At 40.9% G+C, this 27,067-nt stretch overlaps 3 long non-coding RNA genes across 8 annotated transcripts in view; all 3 read left to right on the top strand.

Annotated features, from left to right (window-relative positions):
* LOC148138416 (uncharacterized) overlaps positions 1-3,225 on the top strand; it is a 91,727-nt gene extending 88,502 nt beyond the window's left edge. Inside the window, exon 2 of the long non-coding RNA XR_015753873.1 lies at positions 195-3,225. This is a non-coding gene — a long non-coding RNA (uncharacterized LOC148138416). The remainder of the gene's footprint in view (positions 1-194) is intronic.
* Positions 1-8,763, top strand: part of LOC122546097 (uncharacterized) — a 154,311-nt gene extending 145,548 nt beyond the window's left edge. For 2 of the 5 annotated variants that reach the window (XR_015753871.1, XR_015753872.1), the window contains exons 2-4: positions 3,792-3,851; positions 4,825-4,964; positions 6,386-8,763. This is a non-coding gene — a long non-coding RNA (uncharacterized LOC122546097). Of the gene's footprint in view, positions 1-3,576; positions 3,852-4,824; positions 4,965-6,385 lie in introns of those variants that run through there. The other 3 variants (XR_015753868.1, XR_015753869.1, XR_015753870.1) reach the window with 2 other exon arrangements.
* A 170-nt stretch (positions 8,764-8,933) lies between these two features.
* LOC148138415 (uncharacterized) lies at positions 8,934-12,344 on the top strand. 2 transcript variants are annotated; one of them, XR_015753875.1, is made up of 2 exons: positions 8,934-9,891; positions 11,139-12,344. It is a non-coding gene; the product is annotated as an uncharacterized LOC148138415 (long non-coding RNA). The 2 variants fall into 2 exon arrangements; XR_015753874.1 differs by having other exon boundaries at positions 8,934-10,383.
* The last annotated feature ends 14,723 nt before the right edge of the window (positions 12,345-27,067 follow it).

Here is a 27,067-nt window from a genome sequence, read left to right as displayed (position 1 = left end):
CCAGTAAGATCAGTATGTATTTAGCTCTCTCTCCATGTTACTCTCGACTTAACCCTCTCCACTTGTGTATTTAATGCTCTGCCCCTTATTCTCCATTGAATTCTCTCCCTATTGCAAACTTTAACCATCTCCCTGTCTATATTTAATAATTTTTCTTCCCCTCGTGCTTGACATTTACTATCTGACTCTTCCAGAATGTATGTTCCGCCACACAATAACCAGAGACTGGGTATCTCGGCTAAATCATTCCCAACAACCGCTAACACGTGACTTTCGCTGCTCTGTGCTGCCACTCATCTGGCCAGTGCTGAGACTGCACATCTATCACAAAGTACTGGAGAAGCTCAGCAGCTGCTGCACATGGTCATAGACACCTTTGCTAATGTTCTGGAGACAGCATATCTTCAATATGAACTAATACAGTGTTGATATATCAGTAGGAAAAGTTCCAATATACAAGAAACCTGCTGACTCATAGAGCCAAAGGACAGGCTTGCGTGGAATGCCTGTGCAGGGTCGGAATGGACTCGATGGACCAATTGTTCTTTTTCTTCACTGCAAGGATTTTATGATTTTACTCAAATGCATTTTCTAATGTTTCCTATTTGTATTATCCAACCATCCCCAGTCCTGAACGTACTTTGTCACGTGGGAGTTAACTTACCGTTGTCACCTGTTCGTTCAATTTTTAAATGAATAAATTGATCCATGTTATAATGGAACAGTCCCCCCACGTGATACCAATCGGGTATAAATGAAAACTTTGTGATGATATCACATCGGCATTTCGTGCGGAGAGATTTCTGCACGTCGAGATTCATGCAGAAAGTATATTCTTTATTATATCAGATGGAGAAAATGTTTCGCACAATTCTTGTGACAATTCCTGGTGACTGCCTTGAAGATTTGAAATTGTGTGAATCTGCCTGAGGGTTATCTATGATTTCCCTCTGAAATTGACAATAATTGTTGGGCAGGTTGAGGCCACAGTCACGCAGCCGATTCGTGATTTAGTCTCAGACTACAGAGATCTTGTGGAATACCTATCATTGCAGATTCCAAAAGAAATGCCTGGGAAGTTAAATTTTCGATTGCATAATTATTCACCTCTTCTGGCAACCTTTCAGTAATCTCCATTTCAATTGGAGACTCCAGAAAGTTTTGATGGAATTAATGAATAGACGCGTGTTTATGCCATGAATCGATCAAACTCATGTGGAAGTCGACCCCTAAGTTTTATATTTTCCATATATCTCGTGCACTACTATATTGCATTGTAGAACTCTCGCAAAGGAAACTGAATATTCTCATTAACGCAGTTAAACAAAATTGCATTCATTCATTCATACCTATAACTCGAATCATCACTCTTTGTTTACTGTATTTCAACTCTATTCATTCATTCATAACTCTCCTTTTCGCACTTGGTTTAGTGCATTAGTTTGTTTCAAAGTTATGAAAACTGAGGGTGAGGGAAAATCCCTTAACTGATAAACTTCTCGTTTTATTTTTGTCGTTTGTTCGTCCTTGTAAAACCTGGTACTGAGTGATTGTATAGATCTGTACTGATGAGAAGGGAATGAGATTGTTAGACAATTATATTAACTTGGTGTAAAAATTGCTTTGATGCCAGACAAAAGTGTTTGGATAAATATAAAGCTCTAAAGGGAATAGATAAAGCTGAGTACATTGACACGAAGCTGTGTGGTAGCTCTTGGAAGAAGCTCACTGCAGTTACAGTTTAAAAGTGGCAGTCACAAGTCTTCATCCAAATGTTACATTTTTTGAATATTATTCCAGGGGTGTTTTCTTTGGAATGGTACTGGGAGTGTGTAATACGTACAAGTCGTTTTCTTTCATTTCCTTCATGTGTTGTTTTGACATTGATGAGGTTATGCATTTACTGTGTATTCATTGCCTTTGAATCTGTGTTATAAGTACACAAGTTGAGTTAAGTAATTTTATCATCATTTCATTATTCATAAACTTCTGTAATGAAGTGTAAGGAATATTTGAGGCATTGTTCTTTCCGGCTCAGCAAGAGATCAATTTGTTAAATCAAAAGAATATTGTTTATGATCCAGCAAGATAGATTTACTTCTGGGTATTGGCTTATTCTGGAATTAATCACCTAGTATCTGAACAGACGTGAGGCTGTGAAAAAAATAGTACAACACGTAAGGAACTGATAAACTAACCCCACTCTTCATTCAGGCGATTCCCCAACTATAGCCCTCTACATCCAATATATGCTGCAGACCCTGATCAGACATCCACACTGAGACATAATTCCATATTACTTTTCATAACGTTACTGCTCTTCCACTCTGCACAGAACCAATGCAACACAAATTCCCTCGCCCCCTGCCAGTCTTGTAATAGTGGAACAACATGAGACACTGAGTGGCTCACAGGTTTTGTGCACAGTAATGTTCATCACCCCATAATGGGGATAGAATTGCTCTGAGAAGAGAATAAAAGGGATTTACAAGAGTGTCTGGGAATTACTTCGTTACTGCGAAAAGATGGATAGGGTCATTTTCTCCAGGAAAGAGCAGAATGAGAGGTATTGTTTTGATGTGTCCAAAATATTCAGAGTCTTGGATGAAGATCTCATCCAGAATCCAGGACACATTTACCAGGAGATGCAGAGCGAGAAAAAATACATGGAAGGATTATCAGGGACATGAGGGCTAACCCTTTCATTCATGGTACGTCTGGAATTCACGTCCCATTTTGGTTGGTGTGTGAGTTGGCAATGCATAACACATTTAAAGGGAACCGTAATCTGCAACTAAAATGAAGTAACTCTCAAACTTGTGGAACAGTTGCTGGAAAGTGCGATAAGAACAGAAGCTTGTATCTTCAGTTGATGCAGTCTTTAAAAAACACCTTCGTTTTTTCAGAAAGACTAAAGTGATTAGAGTGGATTCACTTGGTGATCTAAATGGTCTGTTTCTGTGCTGCGCGTTTCCATCAATTCTAAAGAATCATTGGAATAATGTGTAGTGTTAAAGTGAATTCCAGAGGACAGTGACTACGTTCTAGTGTTTCCCGAAGAAATGTTTGTGGAGTCAACATTTCTTCAATGCACAAAGTAATGTTGCATATGGAGGAATAATTGAAACGAAGATTACAATGTGAAAATTTGTAAAGTAGATTATTAGGTTAATATTACTTAACTTGTTACTCTCATCGTAAAATAAAGTGTTTTCCTTTAAAGAAGAGTTGTGAAGGCTTGTATTGTTTATGACCTGCTACGTATTCACATGATCAGTTTAAGTATTAGATGCACCTGACATGACCAGAGCACAACAGAGAGTCAGAGAAACCTGATGTTCAGTATATCATAATGGGTTGTTCATGGAATGCAGCAGCCGTGATCAATGATTGCAGTATTGAACTGTTTTGTTTTGAATTATGTGGTTTATTCATGAAATACCAACACGCACATTCCAAAACAATTTGATTCAGACAATGTAAAGAATACAATAAAAACATTACAAATGTAATGTTTTTATTGTATTCTTTACATTTTGGTTTCTTTGGTTTCTTTGTTGTACATGTAAAATTAGAACATGTGCGAAACATGATAAGGAATTGTTAACTTTCCAAACCAAATTATGAGAGACTCATTGAGTTAAGAGTTCCTCAGATTATCATCACAAAGAGAGTTTAAATGGTGGCTTGTGATTTTATTGATGAAACAAACCTTTCTTAGCTCTGTTAGAATTCTCCATCGAACAATTACATCCTCTCAAATGTAATAACTCATGTTTCTTATAATATAGTGACCAGATGACAGTCGGTAATCCTAGAAAGAGGACGGAAAATCAATGTGGCTGCAACAGGTGCGTCTTTTCTGAGCTATCTTAGGTGTTAGAGCTGATTTCCTCTAATTCTGAGAACAGTAATTATTGTTTTTGAAGCTGTTGCTCTGTTGTGGATCTTCATTTTGATCCAATGACTGGGAAGGAACAGCAGCATATTTACACATCCGAATGGTGAGTGGCGTGGAGGGGAACTTTCAGGAGTGACGTTCCCAAGTACTTGATGTCCTTGTCCTTCTAGATGGAAGTGGTCACGGGTTTGAAAGGTGATATCTGAAAATCTTTGGCGAATTTCTGCAGTGCATCTTGTAGAGAGTACACGCTGCTTCTACTGAGCGCCAGTGGTGGGGATTGACTGTTTATAGATGTGATTCCAATCAAGCAGGTTGATGTGTCCTGGATAGTATCAAGCTTCTTGCACCCATACAGGCAAATGGGGAATGTTCCATCACATTCTTAACTTGTACTTTGTAGATGGTGGATAGACATTGGGATGTCAGGAGTTGGGTTACTCACAGCAGTATCCCCAGTCTCTGACCTGGTCTTGCAGCTATTGTGTTTATCTGGTGGGTCCAGTCGAGTTGCTGGTCAATGGTAACCCAAAGATTCTTGACAGTGGGGGACTCAGTGATTGTCATACCGTTGAATGTCAAGGGGCAGTGTTTAGAGTGTCTATTCCTGGTCACGGTCATTGTCTGGCCTTTGTGTGGCCGAATGTTATTTGTCACTTGTTCGCCCAAACCTGAATATTGTCCAGAATATGTTGCAATTGAGCATGGACTGCATCAGTATCTGACGAGTCCGGAATTGTTCTGAACACTGTGCAGAACATCGGCAAACATCTCCACTTCTGACCTAATGACAGAAAGAAAATCATTAATGAAGCAACTGAAGTGTGTTGGGCCTCGGACACTTGCCTAACAAACTCCTGCAGAGATCTCCTGGAGCTGAGGTGACTCACCCACCATAATCACAACTATCTTTCATCATTTAGATCAATGATTTGGATGTGAACATAGGAGGTATTTTCAGTTTGCAAATGAAACCAGTGGACAGTGAAGATTACCTCACGGTACAAAGGAATTTGATCAGATGGGCCAATGGCCGTGGAGTCGTAGATGGAGTTTTATTTAGGTAAGTTGAGGTGCTGCAATTTGGAAAGGCAAATCAGGGCAGGACGTGTCCACGTAATGGTAAGTGGAAAGTTTTGCTGAACAAAGATACCTTGTAATGAAGGTTAATAGTCGTTGAAAATCACATCTCAAAGAAGAGGTTTGGTATGCTCCCCTTTATTGGTCAGAGCATTGTGTGTAGGAATTGAGACGTCATGTTGTGACTATGCAGGACATTAGTGAGGCGTCTTTTGCATTAGAGGTTTATAAAATCGTGAAGTCGTGGAAAGGATAAAGAGACAAAACCTCCTCCCTGGGGCGGGGGAATGCAGAACTGGAGTGCATAGTTTTGGTGAGAGGGAATTGTATAAAAGACACCTAAGAGGCAGCGTTTTAACACAAAGGGTGGAACGTGTATGGAATGAGCTGCCAGTGGCAATGGTGGAGGCTAATACTGTTGCAATGTTTAAAAGACATCTGGATGGATATAACAACAGGAAGAGTATGGACGCATATGTGCCCTGTGCTGGCAGATGGAACGAAATTGGGTAGGAATATCTGGTCAACATGGAAGAGTTTGAACCGAAATGTCTGTTGCTCTGCTGTACAACTCTGTGACTCTACGACTTTATTTGTGGTCTCACTTGTGGAAGGAGGATGTTGTGCAACTTCGAAGGGTTGCATAAAAGAAAGGATGTTGACAAGATTGGAGAGTTGGGGCGAAATGGACAGGATGAACAGGCTGGGACTGTTTTCCCTGGACAGTTGGATGATGAGGGGTGATCTTATGGAGTTTTATAAAAACAGGAGGGGCACGGACAGAGTAAATAGACAAGGTCTTTTCCCTGTGGTGGGAGAGTCCATAACAAGAGGGCATAGGTTTAAGATGAAATGGGAAATTTTTATAAGGCACGTAAGGGTTATAAATTTCATGCAGAGGATGGCTTGTGTATGGAATGAACTGCCAGAAGGAATGTTGGATGCTGGGCCTTTACAGTATTTAGACGATAGCTGATTTGTTAATTGAATAGAAAGGGTTGAGAGGGAAATGGGGGCCTATGGGACCAGATTTATTTAGGATATCTGGTCGATACGGATGATTCAGGCTAACGGGTCTGTTTCGATGCTGTATATCTCTATTACTCCAACTATGTCCGGTGTGTGAAGAGCAGTTGAACAAATGTTCCATCAAGATGTGAATGTCAACTTTTTAAATCTCAGGTCCCTGATAGAAATGAATCCTTGTGAATTGGTTGCAATGATAGGGTCTTGTGCGGTGGGAATCCTAAGATGGTGTTTTGAGTTCAGTGAATCATGTTCACATGAAAATGTTCTGATGAAGAGTTACTTCATTAACTCTGTTTCTCTCCCCACAGATATTGCCGTACCTGTTGGGTTTTTCCAGTTACATCTGATTATGTTTCATGTTTTTATGTTTCATAGATCCCTTTTATTATTTCATTAAAATACTTCACTTCCAAACCTGCCTCACAGAGGAATTCTAAGAATGAGAGAATCAGACAGTACAGAAGAGACCCTTCCGTCCATCCAGTTTGTGCTGTTAAAGCGACACAAAATCTACACTCATTCCAGCTTAAAGAACTGTACTCGTAGTCCTGAATGCTGTGCTCCTTCAAGTTTTCATCTCGGCAGTTTTTCACGTTTATGAGGTTTCCTGCTTCCACCATTCTCCCAGGCACTGATTTACCAGGCCCCACCACTCTCTGGCTGAAAACCTCTTGCTCGGATCCCCGCTAAAACCTTTCCCTTTCATCCTAAAAATGATTTCCTCCTGCCATCTCTTGATTGCCTGCCCACGTTTAGTCAAAGCCAGGATTGAGGAGCTTCGAAATGGGTCAGCCCATTGGAGCTGACATGTTCAAACTCGACATCTGAACCCTTCAAATGGCCCCAATTAAGATCTTCCATTGCTCTCTGGTCTGATGCGGAGAACGTTTGATAATTAATTTCCGATTTGCATTTCACATCGTGTCACTTTCAGGGAATTTCTTGCTGACTTTGGTCCTTGCACGTGTTAAATGGAACCTGTCAAATGCACAATGCACTGCCTTTTGGCTATGGCAACATCGGATCTAATGTTCATTGTCATGAAGATCATACTGTGACAACTCAAATACTTTTAATTCTCCAAGGGTTTGCTGGACCTCAGCCCTGTGTGGAGTGCTTTGTATGCTCTGCCTCATACAGCTGCACACTGTTCCATCTGGTTCACTGTTCTTTCCTCCTTTGATCCTTTGCTGTCTGAGAATGAAGAGAAAATATTGGACAGAAAAAGCCTTGGCTGTTGCTATGGCTGCAATCGGCATTATGCGCTGTTAAACATAAACATTCTATTGTATTTTTGCTTCAAACCTAGAATAATAATTGATAATATTCTGTGGTACGATAGAACTAATTCAAATTATTTGACTGATCCCAGTTAGCTGGAATGAAACCAGTCTCATAATATTTCAACATCGTTCATCCAATTCGAGTTAATTCTGTTGATGTACACTCTGATCGTGTAGTGCATTTTAGTGGCCAGTCGAGTGCACAAGAACCTCAGGGGACAGAGAAAGGGAGAGAGTCACAAAGATGCAGGTGTAGAGAGCCAGTGGAAGTCGGTAATTTTTCGTTCCTTATTTCCATCAGCTTCATACTTCTGTTGGTCGTGCAGTGTGCAAATTTCTTATATTGCAGCATTAATGGAACAATTGCTGCCAAGTACATTCGTTTTCGAAAGAATTTTGTGTTCGGTGCAAAAATGCTGAAGGGTGTCAGCTGCAGCACAAACACATTATTTTATGCAGTGACTCTGCGCAAGTTCAGAGGGAAGTTCAGGAATGCAGTGCACCAATTGGTCAGATAGCTTCTTCACTTAATGACTCAGCAAAACAACTGAAAGAGCTCAAGAGGCAGCCACAGTTTTCCCAGTGCAGAAATTGCATATCTACGGCGAAGATTCAAGCAGCACAAACACATGGATTTATGTATAACTCACGGCAGTTAATGGGTAGGGTGTGTATTAACAGTATGGGTCACCTTTCACCACACTCAGGAACATACTTCTATCTCCGATTGACTGACGGATTGACACACAAGGGGACGCACAAACAATGAGCAGCAGGAAGCCATTCAGCCATTCTAGTTTGGTCCGCCCGCCATTTCAGAAGATCACAGTTCATGCAATTCTAAAGTGTAATCCACATTTCTGTCTGCCCCCGATAGTGCTCAGGCTTAACATTAATCTATCCACCTTCAACTGAAGAAACATTGACAGGTATGAAAAGGGACAGCAGGTAAGGAGGGAAGAGTTAACTGTCTGCGGCAGGGGAGGTTCGAATGAGGCTGCAGAAGTGATTAGCAATGACGGACTGGCTGCAAGTGATGTTTTCAGCTGGAACATTGGATCTTCACTGACTTCCCCATGAATGAGTATTAAAAACCAACAGGACGGGTCCCATATTTCCGCTGCAGGGGAGCAGGAGGATGGGCAGAAACAGAAACAATCTGATGATTGTAAGATTCTGTCTCTTCAACTCTCAATAAACATTTTATTACAACAAGAGAAAGTTTCCGGTTGCTGATGATCCTCTCATCTAGTATGCTTATTATTTCACGCGTATTTGTTTTTGTTTTCAGTTTTGACCGTGTTTCATGAGACCAACTCCTGTATACTTATATCACAATGATATTGCCTTCTGTTCCTCTGCCTCTTTCTCCATGTCATTATCTCTGTCCCTCTCTTCTCTATCTCCCTCCCCCTTATTTCACAATATCTGCGTATCACTGCCCCCAGCTCTAAGGTTCTTGCTGTCAGTCTCTCTCTCTCTGTGTGTATTTATCTCCCTTTATCTCTATTTATCTGATTGTCTTAGTCTCTATCTCTATCTCTTTCTGCGCCTCACCCTGTATCCTTTGATCAAACTGACCACATCAGTCCCTTTTCCTGACGAAGGGCTTACAAAACATCGATTCTCCTGTCCTCAGATGCTGCCTGACGTGCTGTGCTTTTCCAGCACCACACTGTCGACTTTGATCTTCAGTGTCTGCACTCAATTTCTCCACATCAGACACATGTTGCTTCAGTTTAAAGTTTGCTCACATGAATTGGTTGAAAACACATCCATATCACTTCATTCACTGATTTTACCTGACGAGGTGGTCCTTGCAAAATAAAAAATTCACAAACACAACCAGCAATACCTTGACGTAATTTTAGTTGCATTTCTGTAAACGAAATATCCCTCCATCTCCTGCACTTTGAATGTCGCTCTCTCTCTCTCTCTCTCTCTCCCTGTCTCTGTGAGGGAGTTTGTGATTCTGTGTTTCAATTTCGGTCTATGAGGGTCTGTGTATGTGAGTATGTTTCATTGCCTTTCATGGGAAGTCACTCTGTGTACGGCTCTTTTTTAAATATGTTCCTTGACACATTATGAGTGCATTTCTGCTTCTGAGTTTTGGTTTCCGTGTCTGTCTGATTGTCTGTGCATGTGTATGTGTTTGTGTTTTGGAAATTATTTTATGACTACATATTGCGGTAATTATGCATTTGGGTATGTTATTCAGTCTGTGTGGGAATGGTTCGTTGCCAGTGAGTCTCTTTGTGTTTCTGTTTGTTATGTGCCAATGTGAATGTGCATCTGTGTGAGTTTTGACAGCGACATCTGTTATGTTTGTGTAGGCAGTGTGTGCGTGGTTACATTCCTCTGACTGTGTGTGTGTGTGTGTGTGTGTTTCTGAGCGTCAGCATGTCATGATGTTTCCATGACTGTATATAGGTGCGTCCCTAACTGTCAGTGTATTATTATGGAATGCTGTGTGTGTCTCTGCCTGGCTGTGCTACTGTTTCAACAGGTGAATGTGCTGTTCAGACTGTATTTGGCTGTCTGTTCATGGGTCAAGATTGTTCCGTGTCCACAGCAGGATCTCTCTGTGCCTCTCTGTGGGTATGTCTCTCTGAGTATCACGCTATGACTGTATCTAATTGTATGTGTGGCTTTGTAACTTTGTTTAAGTGTGCTCATGTGTGTTTATACGAACGTTTCTGTAAGTTCTTGCATGTTGATGTGCAATGCGTATCAGTATGAATTCAGTTCTGTATGTGTGTGGGGATGTGGGTGTGATTCTGTGTCTGTGTGTAAATGTGTTTTTCTTTATTGCAGGATGACTTTTATGTGTCTATCTGTGTGTTCCTTGTCTGTAATTTGGTCTATTCCTGCATTTCAGTATGACAGTGTGTGTGTGAAGTGTGAGTCTGCTAATGTATCTGTGTGTAGGTGTGGCCACACACTGCAATCTGATTGTATTCCTCTGTATGTGTGTGAGCGAGTGAATGTTTCTATGTCGGTGTGCAGTATTTCCCCCCATATCTTAGTTTTGAAGCTGTGTGTTGACGTGTTGAGGTGGGTGATCGGACGTGTTCCGGTTTCTGTTTAACAGTAAGTTCCTATGCCTCAATTTGACTATATTTGTACATGTGGGTGTGTTTCTGTTTTTGTGTGTATATTTGTGTGAGGGTGGATGTGTTGAAACGTCAACTGTTAGTTTGTTTCAAAGACCTATTTTCTAATGAGTGAAATAAGACTTGGGGATATTCAACAAGAGGCAAGGCACCATGAAGCTCAGAGGAACAATGGGATCTTAGAATGCTTATCCACAGATCCCTAATGGTAGCATGATAGATTAATAGAGTAGTTAAGAAGGAAAAGTGTACACTACATACCTTGATCAGTCGTGCTGCAGATGAAAGGAGCAGGGAGTGTTTGTTGGCGTTTTGCAGGATTTTGCTGAGGATCTAGCTGAAGTACTGTGTACAATTATGGTCAACACATGATAGGAATTTAAACACTCACATAAACACATCAATCTTCAAAATGCTGATGAGAGGTGGGAGGAGTGACAGCGTTTAATATGGGGAACAGGTCAACTGGGTAAGAGTGAGATAATCCTGAGTAAGTAAGTATCCAAAAAATGGTTCCCTACAAAAAAAGAACATGAGTCTCCTCTGATTATTGGAGAAAGCACATTGTTTTCAGCAGAGCTGATGCATTTAGCATTGATACTGACTAAAAAGCCTTGATGGTTTTCTCCCGTGTATCTGGTAGAACGGACATATTTCTGCTCCTGTCAGTGTTTGAGGGAATGGATGATTGTGGATGTGATGCCACTCAAACTGGGGATGCTTTTTTTTTAGGGATTGTGTCAAGCTTCTTAATCGTTGATGGAGCTGCATTCTTCCAGGCAAGTGTGAAGTATTCCATGAAAATTCTGAATTTTATCTTCTGAATTTTGGAGAGTCAGGAGTCGTATTCCTCGCCTCTGACCTGCTCTTGAAGCAATAATGTTTAAATTCACTATGAACAGATAGATATTGACAAAGCCACTGAAGTTGATTGGGCCTAGGAGACTACTCTGAGGTAGGCTGGAGCTGAAATGACTTACCTACAACAAGCACAACCATCTTCCTATGTGCTAGATATGACATCAACTCATGGGGAGTGTGTGTTGATTGTCATTTTGTCAGGGCCACATGGACGTCACTCTCACCTCACTTCTGGAATCCAGCGATTTGTCCATGTTTGAAGCAACGATGTATTTATCAGCTAAAAATAAAAGAAATTGCTGGAAAATCATAGCAGGTCTGTCAGCAAACATGAAGAGAAATCAGATTTAACGCTTCAGGGTCATTGACATTCTCAGAATCTGACAGAACTTGCCCTCCCAACTATTTATGTGTCTTCTGCAAACCTGGCAACAGCGCGTTCACTTCCTTTCTCTATATCATTCACATACACTGTACTACATCTTTATAGGTATTGGATACACAGTATTATGGATTATTATATGTTAGCGCTGTTTGTGTCTGTCCAAATATTGCTGTGTGAAGGAACAGATCATGCTTACATGCAAATATTATTGTGCATTGTAACTGTTTATGTTTACATCTAAATATTCTTTTGCATTGCGGCAGTTCCAGCTTATATATAAATATGATTCAGTATTAGAACTGCTCATTTGTAAATATAAGTATTGTTGGATCTAGACAATATTCATTTTAGTATTCAATTTCTTTTTTTTTTCGGAGCTGTTCATGCTTGTATATAAGTATTGTTGTATCTCAGAACTGTTCTCTATTTTGTACAAACACTTGTGTGTTGCAGCTACACATATTTATATGTAAACAATTTTTCATTTGCTAAGTATTTACGTTTATATAAAAATCTTGTGGTATATTGAAACAGTATTGAAACTGTTCATATTTGTGTTTGACAATTGTGCATTACAACTGTTTGTGTTCATATCTAAATATTGTATATTAGAACTGTTCATGTTTATATGTAAATATTGAAGTGTACTGGAGCTGTTCAGTTATACATAAAAGCTGTGAATTTGAACTGTTCCAGTTGATGTCTATAAATTGTACTTTGTATTGGAGCTGTTCCAGTTTGCACATAAATATTGTTGTGTATTGGAACTGTTGCTGATTATATGTAAATATAAGTGTATATTGAAGTTATGCCTGCCTCCTCCCGATCAGCAATATAGTGTCTAACATGTGGTTCAGCTGCTGAGCCCCTCCAGTCCTTTGGAATGAAGTTGCAATTCCAGGGCCGGCCACAGGGTCGGCAACACAGAACAGCGACGTTCACGTGTTAGCAGTTGTGATGAGTGATTTGGTAATGACTCCGAGACTCTGGTTCTTGTGGTGGGAACACGTATTCTGGAACAGGGAACCAAAATTGAAGAGCATCAGAGGAAGACAGACAGAGTTAGAGAGGGGACTAATGATTGTAACAGAGAGCGAATACAATTCAGAACAATGGTGATAGGATTAAATAGATAACAATAATGAGAAGGTTAAATGGAGAGTAATAGGGAGAGCGTTGAATACTCGATAATGGGATGGAATTTCATGCAAAATAATAAGGAAAGTTGTAAATGGAATTTTATTGGAAGAAGTTTCAAGTTAATTGAGCGAGGAAAGGGTTGACTACGGGGAAAAGCCAGGAGTTTATGTCAAGTAGCACGAAGTGGATTAGGCAGAGAGTAACGTGAAGAAATTTCAATATAAGGGAATACAGATGGTGGAATGGAGAGTGTTACGTCATAGTGGTGAACCGTTCTGCTAATTAAACCAAACGCAGGGAGCAGCTCAATTCGGCTCATAATCTGTTAAAAGTATGAGTGACAGAGAACTCCGCAAATTCCACTATTCAAAGAAAAACATCAATTTTATTCTTTAACTCTAAAGGTAATATTAAACATCAACTATTTACATGTCTAAGCCTCCTTTCTCTTCGTGGTCTGTTGTCTACCTTCAACTCTATGACAATATATTGATCCAATAAAAGTCTTTTGAATTTGCATCAATTAATGTTCAAAACTGCTGTCTGTTGTCTTTGGTGTCTTCTTTCTGTTGAAGATTTCCATGGGTCATCTTCAATCTTTTTCTGCAAAGATGCTTCATTTGAAAAAGTACCTTGAATAGAGCGTATGTTGTGAGCATATGCTCTGATGATGGCAGTTGGTCGCTCCCTCTGGTAATTGAATAAAATGCCAGCTTGTTTATAGCTCAAACATCGGCATTTCTGATGGTTCAATGTTGTCAAAGCAGTAAAATTCAAAATCGTTGGGGTTTAGATACTGGGGCATCATGTAAACTGCATGATTAAATCTGAACTGATTAAATGTGAACGGAGCAGCTAAATGTTACATACTTACAATTTTCCAATATATTCTGAGACCGCTAGTCAGTCACATGACACGTATCTACAAAGTCTCATTGCCATAAAAGCGTTCGCTCCCTCTTAAAAGGTACAGTATAGATCTTCAACTCTCATAACAAGAGTAATAGGGAGAAAATTGAAAACAGGATAACTGGGAGTGGGTTGAAAAGAGGAAAGGGAAATATTTAATATAAAGTAATAGGGGAGAATTGCATGCAGAGTAAGAAGAAGTGTGTTGATTGCAGGGGCACAGGGAGAGGGGAAATACAGGGAAACCTGCAGGAATTGTAATGAGGTGGATCTCAGTGAACATGAGTTCCCTGATTGGGAATGTTAACCAGGTCCATGGAAGTGATAGATATCAACAGTAATGTCAGGGTTTCAGCTCACTCCAGGAATCGGCTTGGTCAGTGTGATGTACTATGCACGTGTAACTGCAGCGTGAGTTGGTGATGGGATAAAAGTAAATTACAGCAGATGCTGGAATATGAAACGGAAAGAGAAAATGCTGGAAATGTCAGCAGGTCTGGCAGAATCTGTCAGGGGAGAAAAGAGCTGTTGTTTCGAGTCCAACTGACCCTTTGTCAAAGCTAAAAAAGGGAGAAATATGGAGGTGTTTATACTAGGCTGAAAGAAGTTGAGTCATGGCTACAGAAGCAGAGGTGATAATGGCAGTGCGTAGAGAGAGCTGAAAAATGTGTTGCTGGAAAAGCGCAGCAGGTCAGGCAGCATCCAAGGAGCTGGAGTATCAACGTTTCAGGCATAAGTCCTTCTTCAAGATTCCTGAAGAAGGCTTCTGCTCGAAACTTCGATTCTCTTGCACCTTGGATGCTGCCTGCTCGGCTTTTCCAGCAACACATTTTTCAGCTCTGATCTCCAGCATCTGCAGTCGTCACTTTCTCCTAGTCTATAGGGAGATTACAGGGAGATTAGGAGATGTGAATGACCAAGGCTGAAGCCAGTGCTATGTGACAAAATATGTGGGGGATGGGGAGGGGGGGGGGGGGGGGGAGGAAGAGTGAAGCAGAGGCAAAATGGAAAACAGTGGAGAAGAGTAGAAAAGGGGGAAGAAGAGAGGGAAAAGTTGATGAGAGAGTGGGGAGCGAGAGAAAGAGAGACAATCAAGAAATAAGATGTACAGAACAGTGAAAATATATTAAAAAGATAAATAAATAAATAAATAAAATTACGGAGCAGAATGAAAGCAGAGGGGTCGAGATGGGATAATCATCTGAAGTTGTTGAACTCACTGTTGAGATCGGCAGGCCGTAATGTGCCTAGTGGGGAGATGAGATGCTGTACCTCCAGTTTGCGTTGAGCTTCACTGAAACATTGTAGCATGCCAAAGACAGACCTGTGAGCATGGGAGCAGGAATGTGTGTTGGAATGGCAAGCCAGCTTACGTGGAAGGGGAGAGAGTTCAACAGTTTAATCTGGAGACAAGTAAACACAGAATAACAGGGAGCCTGTTGGAGTGGAGCAGCGCGAGTGTTAAGTATAGTGGAAAGGGAGTGGAGTTAATGCAGAGAAATGGAAAAAGAATAAATAGATTACGAAAATAACTAAATAAAAAGGTTAATCAAACAATCAATTAATTCGGTGATTTTTGAATACAGGAGAACAGGAAGCGGATTAACTAAAGGGCAAGAGGACAGTGGAAAGGAATATATATAAAGTAATAGCGAGAGAGCTAATTAGAGAGCAATGGGGAGAAAACTGAACACAGAAGTGGTTAATGATTGAGATGGATTAGGATTAAATGTAACGGGTACATTGGAGCATAGATTTGAGACGATTTAATAGAGAGTAACAGGAAGAGGAATGAAAACAGAGTAAGAGAGAAATGGTTAAATACAGGAGAATAGAGAATATTGAATGCAGATAAAGACAGAATTAATTAAAGAGTAGTAAGGTAGCATGGACGGTAGTTCACTGTTTTCCACTGCTGCCAAACAGTGCGAGAAATCCGGATTCGATTCCAGCCTTGGGCGACTGTCTGTGTGGAGTTTGCACGTTCTCGTTGTGTTTACTTGGGATCGCCATGGGTGCTCCAGCTTCCTTCCATAACTTATATGTATGCAGGTTCAGTGATTTTGCCATGCTAATTTACGCATAGTTTTCAGGAATGTGTAGGCTAGGCACATTAGTCGGGGGTAAACGTAGTTAATAGGGTAGTGAAATGGGTTTGAAAGTGATACTCTTTGTAGGGTTGGTGTGAACTTGTTGGGGCGAAGGGCCAATTTCCACAATGTATGGAAACTGTGATTTACTAATTACAGACTAATAATAACAGAATTAAATACTGGGAAATGAATAGGGTGGATTGAATTACAAGAATAGCTGAAATACAGGGTAAAAGGGAGAGGCTTAAATACAGAGAGAGAGATAAGGTGAATGACGCAGCAATCAGCTGAGAATGAAACATTTGGGAAGAATATGGGTTACACACAAGGTATCAGAGATACGATTAACAGGGAAGTTTGCATACAGGGAAACATAAACGCTGAAATGCAGGTAAATGGAGTGGAATAAATACAGGGAAATCGAGACTATTTCCAGCTTTAATCAATTTGTGTGAGAGGTGGTGTTGGGCATTACCTTCTTTTCAAATTTCCAGACATTAACATTGAGCGGTGGCTCTCACCACGTCGAGCCCCGCAATTAGTTGCCTCCATGTTGCGCTGAGTCCTGGGAACAGCCCTCTCCATCTCACCGATTGCTCCCTCATTCCCAAGGGCGAACAAACCAGGTTCTATATAAAAGCAGCATAACGTCTGCGGCCTGAAATGGGATGAGAGCAGTATTGGCTCGGACATCATTATTGGCCCATCCCAGGCAGCAGTCAAGAGTAAACCGCATTACTGTCGGTTTAAAATCACATTAGGTCAGACCAGAAAAGGATGGCAATTTCCTTCCCGAAAGGGCATAAGAGAAACTGTTCTTGTTGATGTTATTTTCCTCGAAATTACTGAGGCAAAATTCCGAATCAATGTGTTGGTTATTTCTCTGTAATCATTGACAATATCCAATGTACATTTCATTTTCGGATTGTTGCAACTTGGGTAAACCCTTCTGCTGATTTAAACCCGGCGTACAGAATATCTCACCTCCCACCGTAATCTGTTAAAGTTTGAAAGGCAAAGGCTTATCCTATATTTCACTATTTAAAGTAAAGTTAATAATTCTATTATTTACGTCCAAAAAAGAACATTCAAACCGCTATTTAGAACTCCATTCTCTTAAATCTACCTTTTACATCTAACTGCACGTTACTGGTCCAATAACTTCCCTCGTAAATTTATCTCAAATCGCTTTCAATTGCCGTTGACATCTTCGGATGTCGAACTTTCTTTGCAGATTTGTCTAGGTCTGCTTTGATGTTCTGCTGCACAAATTTCTAATAGATATGTACCTTTCAAAGAGTAATTTTGTTGAGAGTCTGTTGGTGCTTGGGGCTGTTCTTTTCTGTTTTCTCCCTAACTGTTCAAAATGTCCTGCTTTGTACCCCAAAACATCATTTGTTTGATGTCATCAAAACATTAAATTCAAATTTGATTTAATTTTGGTATTTTGGGACATCATTTAAACTAAATGGCTAAATTTGAATTTATTGTGTACCATCGCAACTCAACTGAACTATTGGTTTCACTGTCAAATATTGTAAGTTGATTTCTCTCAGCACACCCTGTGCCACTCTAAGTCAATGTCATTGTTCAGTGTTGCTTAAAGGTACAGTCTCTCTAAAAAGTAAAGTACGCACCTACACCTTCATACGAGTATTGACAGATCTCCGTGCTTAGTTAGTGGCACTCGTTTTACACTAATAATGTGAAGTTGTTAATTATCTTTGAAAAGCAATATATAAAAAATCCAACCTTTAAAAAAATCAGGTTTTTCCTCTGCTGTCCCCTGTAACCGGCTAGTCTCAAACGTCTTTGCCCACGCACTTGTTTAAAATTTCCAATTACAGCTCACAGAACTGGAGTTGGGGCTTTCTTCCTACCACCAAGGCACATGCTTCTTTGTCATGATGTTCTCTGGAGAGTGTGTACGATCTCTCTGCATTACGTCGCTTGTTTACCCTTGATGTGCGGATGCCAGTGTTGAACTGGGGTGGGAAAAGTCTGAAGTCACACGACATGAGGTTATGATCCAAATGGTTCACTTGAGATCAGAAAATTTTATGTGACTCTTAACCTACTTTTAATTAGTTGCCCAGGTCATTTCCGAACGCAGTAGCTTGGCAGCAGATTTAACTTTAGTTTTTTATCCCAGGAAGGATATTACAGGAAATAGTGTTAGGTATTTAAAGCTTTGTGGCAATATCTCATCAACAACCCATTCAATGTTCAATCAAGGTGAAGGCTTGCACATCTGTCTGACTTGATTGAATTTGACGGTGAATGCTGCAAGATTCCCAGTTTAATACCTCAGTTCCACTGTCTCATTGACACCGGTTCAATGTAATCGATCAAAATAATGGGATTGCATACATGGGCATACCACGCTGTCACCACTACCGACATCAGAATACCTGATCCAGGTTCACAACAGTGCTGCTATCGACAACACTGATGCCATCTTCCTTCACCGTCACAGGCACAAGGAACAGAAGACCAAGTTGAAGATGAAACAGCAAAGATGAAAGATTGATGTGACTGAAATGGTAATCAGAATCAAATGGGAGCAGGAGCCTGTCACCGCCGCCATATTAAAACTAATAATATCACGAGGAAACTTACGAGGGAAGTTCACAAGGGCTCGTGTGTTACACCTGTGAAGTGAGACTCGAGGGTCTGGGATTGGTTTCGGTCAAATTCAACAATGTCAAACTAGTGTTCTTCTCTGACCATTGCCTCCTGCTGGTCAGCAAGGGAACGTGTAATCTGAATGTGAAAGTGCTGATCCCAGAAACCATCCACTCGCTCAAAAGGGGTTCCACAGTTTGTAGAAATGCAAAGCCCCATTTTGAGTCTCTCTCAGACTGTACAAATTGTCCTGTACAGCTGCAACATGTCCTCCCAACTCCAGTACTCAGTACTCTAACCAATAAGGGAAAGCATACAAAACGCCTTCTTCACTATCCTATCTACCTGAGACCCACTTTCCAAGAGCTATGAACCAGTATTTCAAAGTCTTTTTTTTCATCAACACTCCCTAGGACCTTACAAATAAGTGTGTATGTCCAGCGAAGATTTGCTTTTCCAAAATGTAGCACCTCGCCTTTATCTAATTTAAACTTCATCTACCACTTCTCAAACCATTGGCCCATCTGATCAAGATCCCGTTGTAATCTGGAGTAATCGTCTTCACCGTCGACTACATCACGTATTTTGACGTCATCTGCAAACTTACTAACTATACCTCTCATACTCACATCCAAATCATTTATATAAATGTTGAAAACTAGTGAACCCAGCCCCTATCCTTGTGGCACTCCACTGGTCACAGGCCTCAAGTCTGAAAAACAACCCTCCACCAACCCAATCTGTCTACTACTTACTAGTTTTCCCCGTATTCCATGTAACCTAACCTTGCTAATCAGTCTCCCTTGAGGTTCATTGTCAAACGTTTTACTGAAATCCATATAGATCACGTCTGCCATCCTACCCTCCTCAATCCTCTTTGTGACAACTTCAAAATACGCAATCAAGTTTGTGAAACATTATATACCACGCATAAAGCCATGTTGAGAATCCCTAATCAGTTTTTGCCTTTCCAAATGCATGCACATCTTGTCCCTCGAAGTGAGTTACTCTTTTATGTATTATTTCTGTCCAAATAGCGAAAGCATCATCATAAATAATAAAGAAAGGAGAGATTTCAACAGTAACTGTATAACATAACGGATACACTATTGTGGATATCCCTAAAATGAGAAAGTAATGCTTCAGAAAGAGCTCTGTCCTGAATCTGAGAGGCATGAGGAAGGGGTTGATCCTGAAGATTAGGATTCTGCAGCACAACATCTTCATGGACAAGAATGTATTTTTGTTGCTTTCCTCCTTCACTTACAGATTTACTACTTCAAGTGGCCAGCTTCATTCCCTGCTAACTGAACATTATTCCAGGTTCCCATCACTCTATTATAAGATTGCATATATATTCCATCATGGCGGTTGTGTTCCCCCAGAAGAGTAGCAATCCCCATCCAATTAAAGCAAAACCCACGTTTCCAATGTATTCAGATTGCACCAAACCCAGAAACCTCATTGACCATCGATACGTCCAAAGCCCTTCTTACTGAAATCAATGCTCCCAGCCACATGTTCATCGGCACGGTGTTTACTCAGACTAACAGGAGAAAACAACTTTTGAATTTCTTGCCCGATTTACTACTTTTTACTGATGGCAATTCATCGCTGTTTCTGTCATTATTTTCATGAAGTCAGCCAGCTAAACCTCATTAGATATCAGTTCCCTGATTGGATCTGTGAAGCTGATCGCTTCTGGGAACCTGTCTGAAATAAAAGGATGGATTTCAGGGATATTGAGATGCGGAATGTCTGAATGAATGAGAGGCTGTTCTCAAAGGCGATGCATTCAGAAACAAAGGATGCCCGCCTCTGAAGAGTGATTTCCCTCCCAGACATTGTCGGTGCCAGTCTGGACCAGGACCACGGACTCTTTACTTTACACACAATCCCGCTCCTGCTGCTGTGCCACTCTAGAAAACCACAATTCCCAAGACTTGCTGAAGTTGTTCTGTGACGTTTTTACCCCGAGCCACCTTTTAGAGAAGATACCATCCCGGACTCTGTCAATTCAGCACGGATGGTTCTGAAAACATCAGTCATTCATTTTACCTCTCTTCACTGCTGCGATTTGATTTTAACAATACTCCAAACTGACTTTATAAATAGGGAAAAATAAGAAATACACTGGGACGTTGAGAGTCCATGCCCATTCGGTGCAGCATCGATTGACCAGTATGATAGCTGGACAGCAAGGGTTCAATGCTGAGGAAGTGAAATGACACAAACCCAAGGTTGAATTCCTCAAAGTTAGAAGGGTCTGGGATGAGTAAAACTTTCAAGAGAATGATGGAAACCCCTGGCACTAAATGGGCAGAAAGGCGTCTTGTCGCCTTTTGATTTAGGACTAGGATTTACATCTAAAACTTTATTGAATGGACTAAAATCATTGCAAGGCTGAGATTAATGAACAGTGCCTCACATTTCTCGACATTATATTGCATGGAGTATTTTGTGATCATTCACAGTGAACCTGCCCCTGACCTTTCCAATGTTCCTATGTACTCCTTGTGTTTTACTGTCCCACCTAACATTGTGCTGTCAGCAACGTCACACATGATCCCATCATCTATGTTTTTGGCGGAGAGTATAATTGGGCAGAAGTGGGTACTGCAGATGCTGGAGATTAGAGTCAAGATTAGAGTGGTGTTGGAAAAACACAGCAGGTCAGACAACATCCGAACAGCAGGAAAATGGAGTCTTCGGGCAAAAGCCCTTCATCACGAGATTATAAATGGATGTGCATGGAGAAATGATCCTTGTGGCACTCACTAATATCAGTCTGACAACATGAACATACCATATTTATTTCTGCTGTCTGATTTCTGACCTTTATCATTCCTCGCACCAAGTCCCATTCCCCATCACTATAGGCCTCATTGACAGCATTGCCTTCCAGATGTTATTCCCAGAATTTGTCACTTATGCATCCTTGTGTATGAAAATCCCTCCCTGAACTTACTGTATCATCTCGCTTGAAACTGTTCCATCTAATCATCAATCAGATGCTTTGGGTTTCTTCTCCATACATGTGCAGTTCACTGCAGGGAATCGGGAATAGCTCATCCCCATGTACTGCTGCATAGATCGCGTGTTTGTCTCTGTGTCAGCTCTGAAACATGTAAAGGAGACTCGTATCCTGGTAGGAGGACCTGTATTGACTGGAGCTTGTATAACTTGTCGGGTATTTTTAATGAGTTACTTTACTTGCTTCAATTATTACCTTGATTGGGAAAAAGGTATTTTTGATTCAGAAACTGTATTCTACTGTGATGTTGGATTTATTAAAACCTACAATGTGGCACCTCCAATCACCAACTATCATTCCTTCATAGAGCAGCCACTGATAATTACGTAAGCCGCATCCCAGTGTTAGGAGAAAGTGAGGACTGCAGATGCTGGAGATCAGAGCTTAAAAATCTGTTGCTGGAAAAGCGCAACAGGTCAGGCAGCATCCAAGGAGAAGGAGAATCGACATTTCTGGCATAAGGCCTTCTTCAGGAATGAGGAGGGTGTGCCAAGCAGGCATTCCTGAAGAAGGACTTATGCCCGAAATGTCGATTCTCCTTCTCCTTGGATGCTGCCTGACCTGCTGCGCTTTTCCAGCATCCCAGTGTTGAGGAGAACATTTCTCAGAGATACACTCATCAATCGGAATTTAATTTCCAAATGGTCAAAGGCAAGGGAAGGATGACGCTGAAATAAAATTTAAGTTCAAGGTTGGATAGATGGTGTTGGGTGGCAATAGTATGTGGAGTGGCACAGGCGCTCAGTGACTAGCCCTGTTGCCTGACTGGGCCAGCAGGTGCGTCTGCGTGGAATACTCTTTGCAGCGTCGGTGTGGACTCGATGGGTCCATTGGTCTGGTTCCATATTGTAAGGATTATCTCACTTTGTTTAATATACATTTTCCAATGTTTGCTATTGACCGATTGAGATTTCTAAGATTCAATAAAATGCAGTTCTCAAAATACTTTGTCACAACTGGGTGTTAACTCACCACTTTCACCTGTTCGTTAAAATTCTTAAATAAATGAATTGAACCACATTATAATGGAGCAGTCCCCCCGGCAATGACAGCAGGTATAAACGAAAGGCTTTGAGATTGTATCACCTGGGCATTTAGTGCAGAGAGATTACCTGCACAAAGATATTCAGGCAGAAAATGACGTTCTCAATTCATCATATGCAGAGAATATTTTACAGGACCCTTCCAAATGTAACAATTCCTGGTAGGTGCCTTGTACCATTGAATTTGTGTGAATCTGTATGAGGATTCTTTGCGGGGTCACTCGACCACTGAGAATGGTACATGGGCAAGTTTTGCCCAAAGGTCACACACAGTGACAGACGATCAGTAATTTAGTTTGAAGTTACAGACATCCTGTGGAATCCCCATCATCGCAAGTTCCGCAGGAATTAATCTCTTCTGGGAACCTTCCAGAAATCTACATTTCCAACTGAGGCTGAAGAGAATTTCGTTGGAATTAAGAAACTGAATCACTTTGGAAAGGTATGAGCGTTGGTATTTTGATGCAGAGAGAGCAAAATTATTTAATTTGAGTTTGGCTCTGGTCTATTGAGTGAAGAAGCTGTGTGCTTCTCTGCACATCTGAAGTTAATAGTTAACTTGGAATTATATCAGTAAGATAACTCCAAATTATATCACTTGGAGTTTTAGAAATTGTTTTAAAAATTGCGTTTGAGGTTTAGCTACAGGCTGAATGGCTTTGTGTACAAATGAACCTTCGATGGTTGCAACTCAGCGTGGTTAAAAGGGAGACTGAAAGATTATAGACGATAGGTGCAGGAGTAGGCCATTCTGCCCTTAACGCCTGCACCACCATTCATTATGATCATGGCTGATAATCCTTAATCAGTATCCTGTTCCTGCCTTATCTCCATTACCCTTGATTCCACTGTCCTTGAGAGCTCTATCCAACTCTTTCTTAAATGAATCCAGAGACTGGGTCTCCACTGCCCTCTGTGGCAGAGCATTCCACACAGCCACCACTCTCTGGGTGAAGAAGTTTCTCCTCATCTCTGTCCTAAATGGTCTGCCCGTATTTTTAAGTTGTGTCCCCTGGTTCGGCGCTCACCCATCAGCGGAAACATGTTTCCTTCCTCCAGACTGTCCAATCCTTGAATAATCTTATATGTCTCAATCAGATTCCCTCTCAGTCTTCTAAACTCAAGCGTTTACAAGCCCAGTTGCTCCAGTCTTTCAGCGTAAGGTAGTCCCGCCATTCCAAGAATTGACCTCGTGAACCTACGCTGCACTTCTGCAATAGCCAGAATGTCTTTCCTCAAATTTGGAGACCAGAACTGCACACAACATTCCAGGTGTGGTCTCACCAGGGTCCTGTACAGCTGCAGAGGAACCTCTTTGCTTCTATACTCAGTCCCTCTTGTGATGAAGGCAAGCATGCTATTGGTCTTCTTCACTACCAGCTGTTCCTGCATGCTTACCTTCATTGATTGGTTGAAGAGTTCTAGAATTTGCAATTAAAGAAGAAACCCTCAACTGACAAAGCAGTAGTTTACCTTCCATCATTCTTGTCATTTCTTTTAGTTCCAGTAATAGCTTGGAACTGAGTGAATGTATAAATTTATGCTCATGCGTAGGAACTGAGAGTCTTAGTAAATTACATTGCTATATTAGACCCAGACAGAAGTGTTGGGACAAGGTAAAGCTCTGAACAAATTGTTTTAAGCTGAGTACACTGAATCTCAGGGATGAGGTATCTCTGGGAAGAAATTTACAGCAGTTCCAGTTTAGAATTGGCAGACACAAGGAATCTGGTGTGACTATTATATGAGGTTGTTTTCTTTGGAATGGCACTGAGAGTCATGTTTTGTATGATATATAAAAGTCCTGTCCTTTTGTTTTATTTATGCGTTGTTCTGAGTTAATGAGAGTAGTACATTGGCTGCATGTTGATTAGCTTTGAATCTGTGTTATACCTTCATGGATTCGTTTATTCCATTTTATCGTTATTACTTTTGGAATAATCTTCTTTTTTTGTGAAGCAATATTTGCAGCATCGTGTGCGATTCAGCAAGAGACCACTTTGTTAAATCAAAATAAATAAGGTTATGATCCATCAAGTTGTATTTCTATTGAGGATTTGGCTTGTTCTGTAATTTAAAAGCTGGTGTCAGAAGAGAAGTGAGGCTATTAAACACTTATACGAACTGCTGAGGAGCTGAAAAACTAACCCCACATTTCAAAAAGATTAGAATCCAACTCTATCTGTTTACGTCCATTATATGCCACAGACCCTGATCAGATATCCACAAATATGCAATTCCATATTACCCCATAATGTTATTCTTCTCTTACTCTGTACCACGACCAACGCAAGACAAATTCTCTCACCTCCTGCCAGATTGGTCACAGTGGGATACATGAGAAATTGTATCGCTCACAGCTGTGGTTTAGTGCACACTACTGCTCAATGCTGAGTAGTGCAGACAGAATTGCACAGAGAGAAAAGAGGATATTTACATTATGGTGTTAGGTGTTGACAAGTCCCTAGTTTATCATAACAGAGAAGGGTTAGATAAATTTGAAACTGTAGTAGTCAGCGAAGAAGGTTACCTCAGAGTACAATGGGACCTTTATCAAATGGACCAATGGCCGAGGAAAAGTGGACGGAATTCAAATTAGATAAATGTGAGGTGCTGCAGATTGGAATGGCAAATCAGGGCTAGACCGGTACACTTAATCATAAGATCCTGGGGAGTGTTACTGAACAAAGATACCTTGGAGTGCAGTTTCATTGTTCCTTAGAAGTGGAGTCTCCGGTAGGTAGGACAGTGAGGAAGACGCTTGGTATGTGGTCCTTGATTGGTCAGACCATTGATTAGCGGAGTTGTGAGGTCATGTTGCAGCTGTACAAGACATCGCTTAGTCCTCTTTTGGGAAAAAACGTGAAACATTCTAGTCTCACTCTGAAAGCAAGGATGGTGTGAAACATGAAAATGTTCAGAAACGATTCACAAGGATATTACCAGGATTGGAGGGTTTGAGCTTCAGTGAGAGACTGAATAGTTCAGTTTTTAATGGGACGTTGGAGCTAGGGGTGATATTATAGAGATTGAAAAAATCATGAGGGTCATAGATAAGGTACACAGACAGGGTACATTCCCTGGTCTATGAGAGACCAGAGAGAGAGCATAGATTGAGGGTGAGAGTGGAAAGAGTTAAAAGCTAAGACTAGTGCATGTATGGAATTGAACTGCCACAGAAAATTAAGAAAGATGGTACAATTACAACATTTAAAAAGCAACTGGATGAGTAAATGAAAGTGGAAAGATTTATGGGGTTCTGGGGGCAAATAGTGATAGATGATGTTCGAATATCTGATCGGCATGGACGATTTGGACCAAAGGGACTGTTTCCATGCTCTATATCTCAATGACTCCAACCAAGCTCAGTCTGCTAAGATCTGTCAAACAAATGTTTCATAGTAGATTAATATGAACACTCTGAATCTTAATTTCATTTTGGAAATCAATCCCTGTTCTTTATTTGCAGTAAGCGCCTTGTGAGAGGACAACACCGAGATGATGTTTTGAGAGGAAGGTGCTCTGAAGAAGAATGATTGCATCAAACCTGTTTCTCTCTCCACAGGCGATACCATACCTATTGAGTTTCGTCAGTTATTACTGTTTCTGTTTCATATTTTCAGTATCCACAGCCTTTGATTTATTTCATGAAAATGTATCACTTCACAAACTCCCTCTCAGAATTAATTTTTAGAATTGTGGAAGGATTACATATATGGCAACATAAATGATTTCAGGCTTAAGTGAGAATTGGTGGGGGGAGCAGGCATCGTTTTCTGATGAGCAACCACAATAAGGTGTCATCCCTTCAATTTTCAAACCCTCAATATTGAGACTTGGCTCTCCTTTCGTCATTGCCAACATTAGTTGACTCTGACGTTCTTTGCATCCCAAGATCACCTGTGTCCACCTCACCGACTACTGTCTCATTCCCAATCCAATTGACATTGAACTTCACACATGCCCAACTCACGAGAACTTCCCTTTCCCTTCTGACGTATTGCCCATCTGATGTTTCTGTTTACACATGGGAGGGGATGATTGGCCTTCAGCTATTCCTCTTTACAATCTAAACTTTAGTTAAATTGCCTCTTCCACTTCCTTTGCATCGGTCTCAGAAATGGACTCTTTTTATTCAATCACTGGAAGATGGTATCACAGGCTGGCACCAATATTTATTGCCCATCCCTAATTGCGTGGAGGGCAATTCACTATCACATATCCGTCGGTCTGCAATCCCGCATCTCTTGCCCACTTAAGGATGGAGTTTTCCCTCTCTAAACTACAGAAATGAACCGACGATCAACATTGGATTTGTGGTCATCATTCACATCTTTAATTTCGGACTTATTCATAGTTCAAATTCTACAGTTTGCTGTGGTGAACTCTTTTGGAAGCGAGGGAAGTAATTGCTGGGAAACTCGCTGAGATACTTTTATCATTGCTGGTCACAGGTGAGCTGCCAGAAAGCTGGAGGTTGGCTCAAGTGTTGCGACTATATAAGAAAGAAGCTAAGGAAGAGCCAGAGAACTATGGGCTGGTGAGTTTATGTCGTTGGTGGGCAAGGTGTT

Source organism: Chiloscyllium plagiosum, unplaced genomic scaffold (assembly GCF_037043375.1).
Source record: "Chiloscyllium plagiosum isolate Xiang-an unplaced genomic scaffold, Cpla_swu_hap1 HiC_scaffold_40, whole genome shotgun sequence".
NCBI lineage: Eukaryota > Metazoa > Chordata > Chondrichthyes > Orectolobiformes > Hemiscylliidae > Chiloscyllium > Chiloscyllium plagiosum.
The sequence above is the reverse complement of the archived record's forward strand: the minus strand, read 5'-3'. Positions and strand labels throughout refer to the sequence as shown.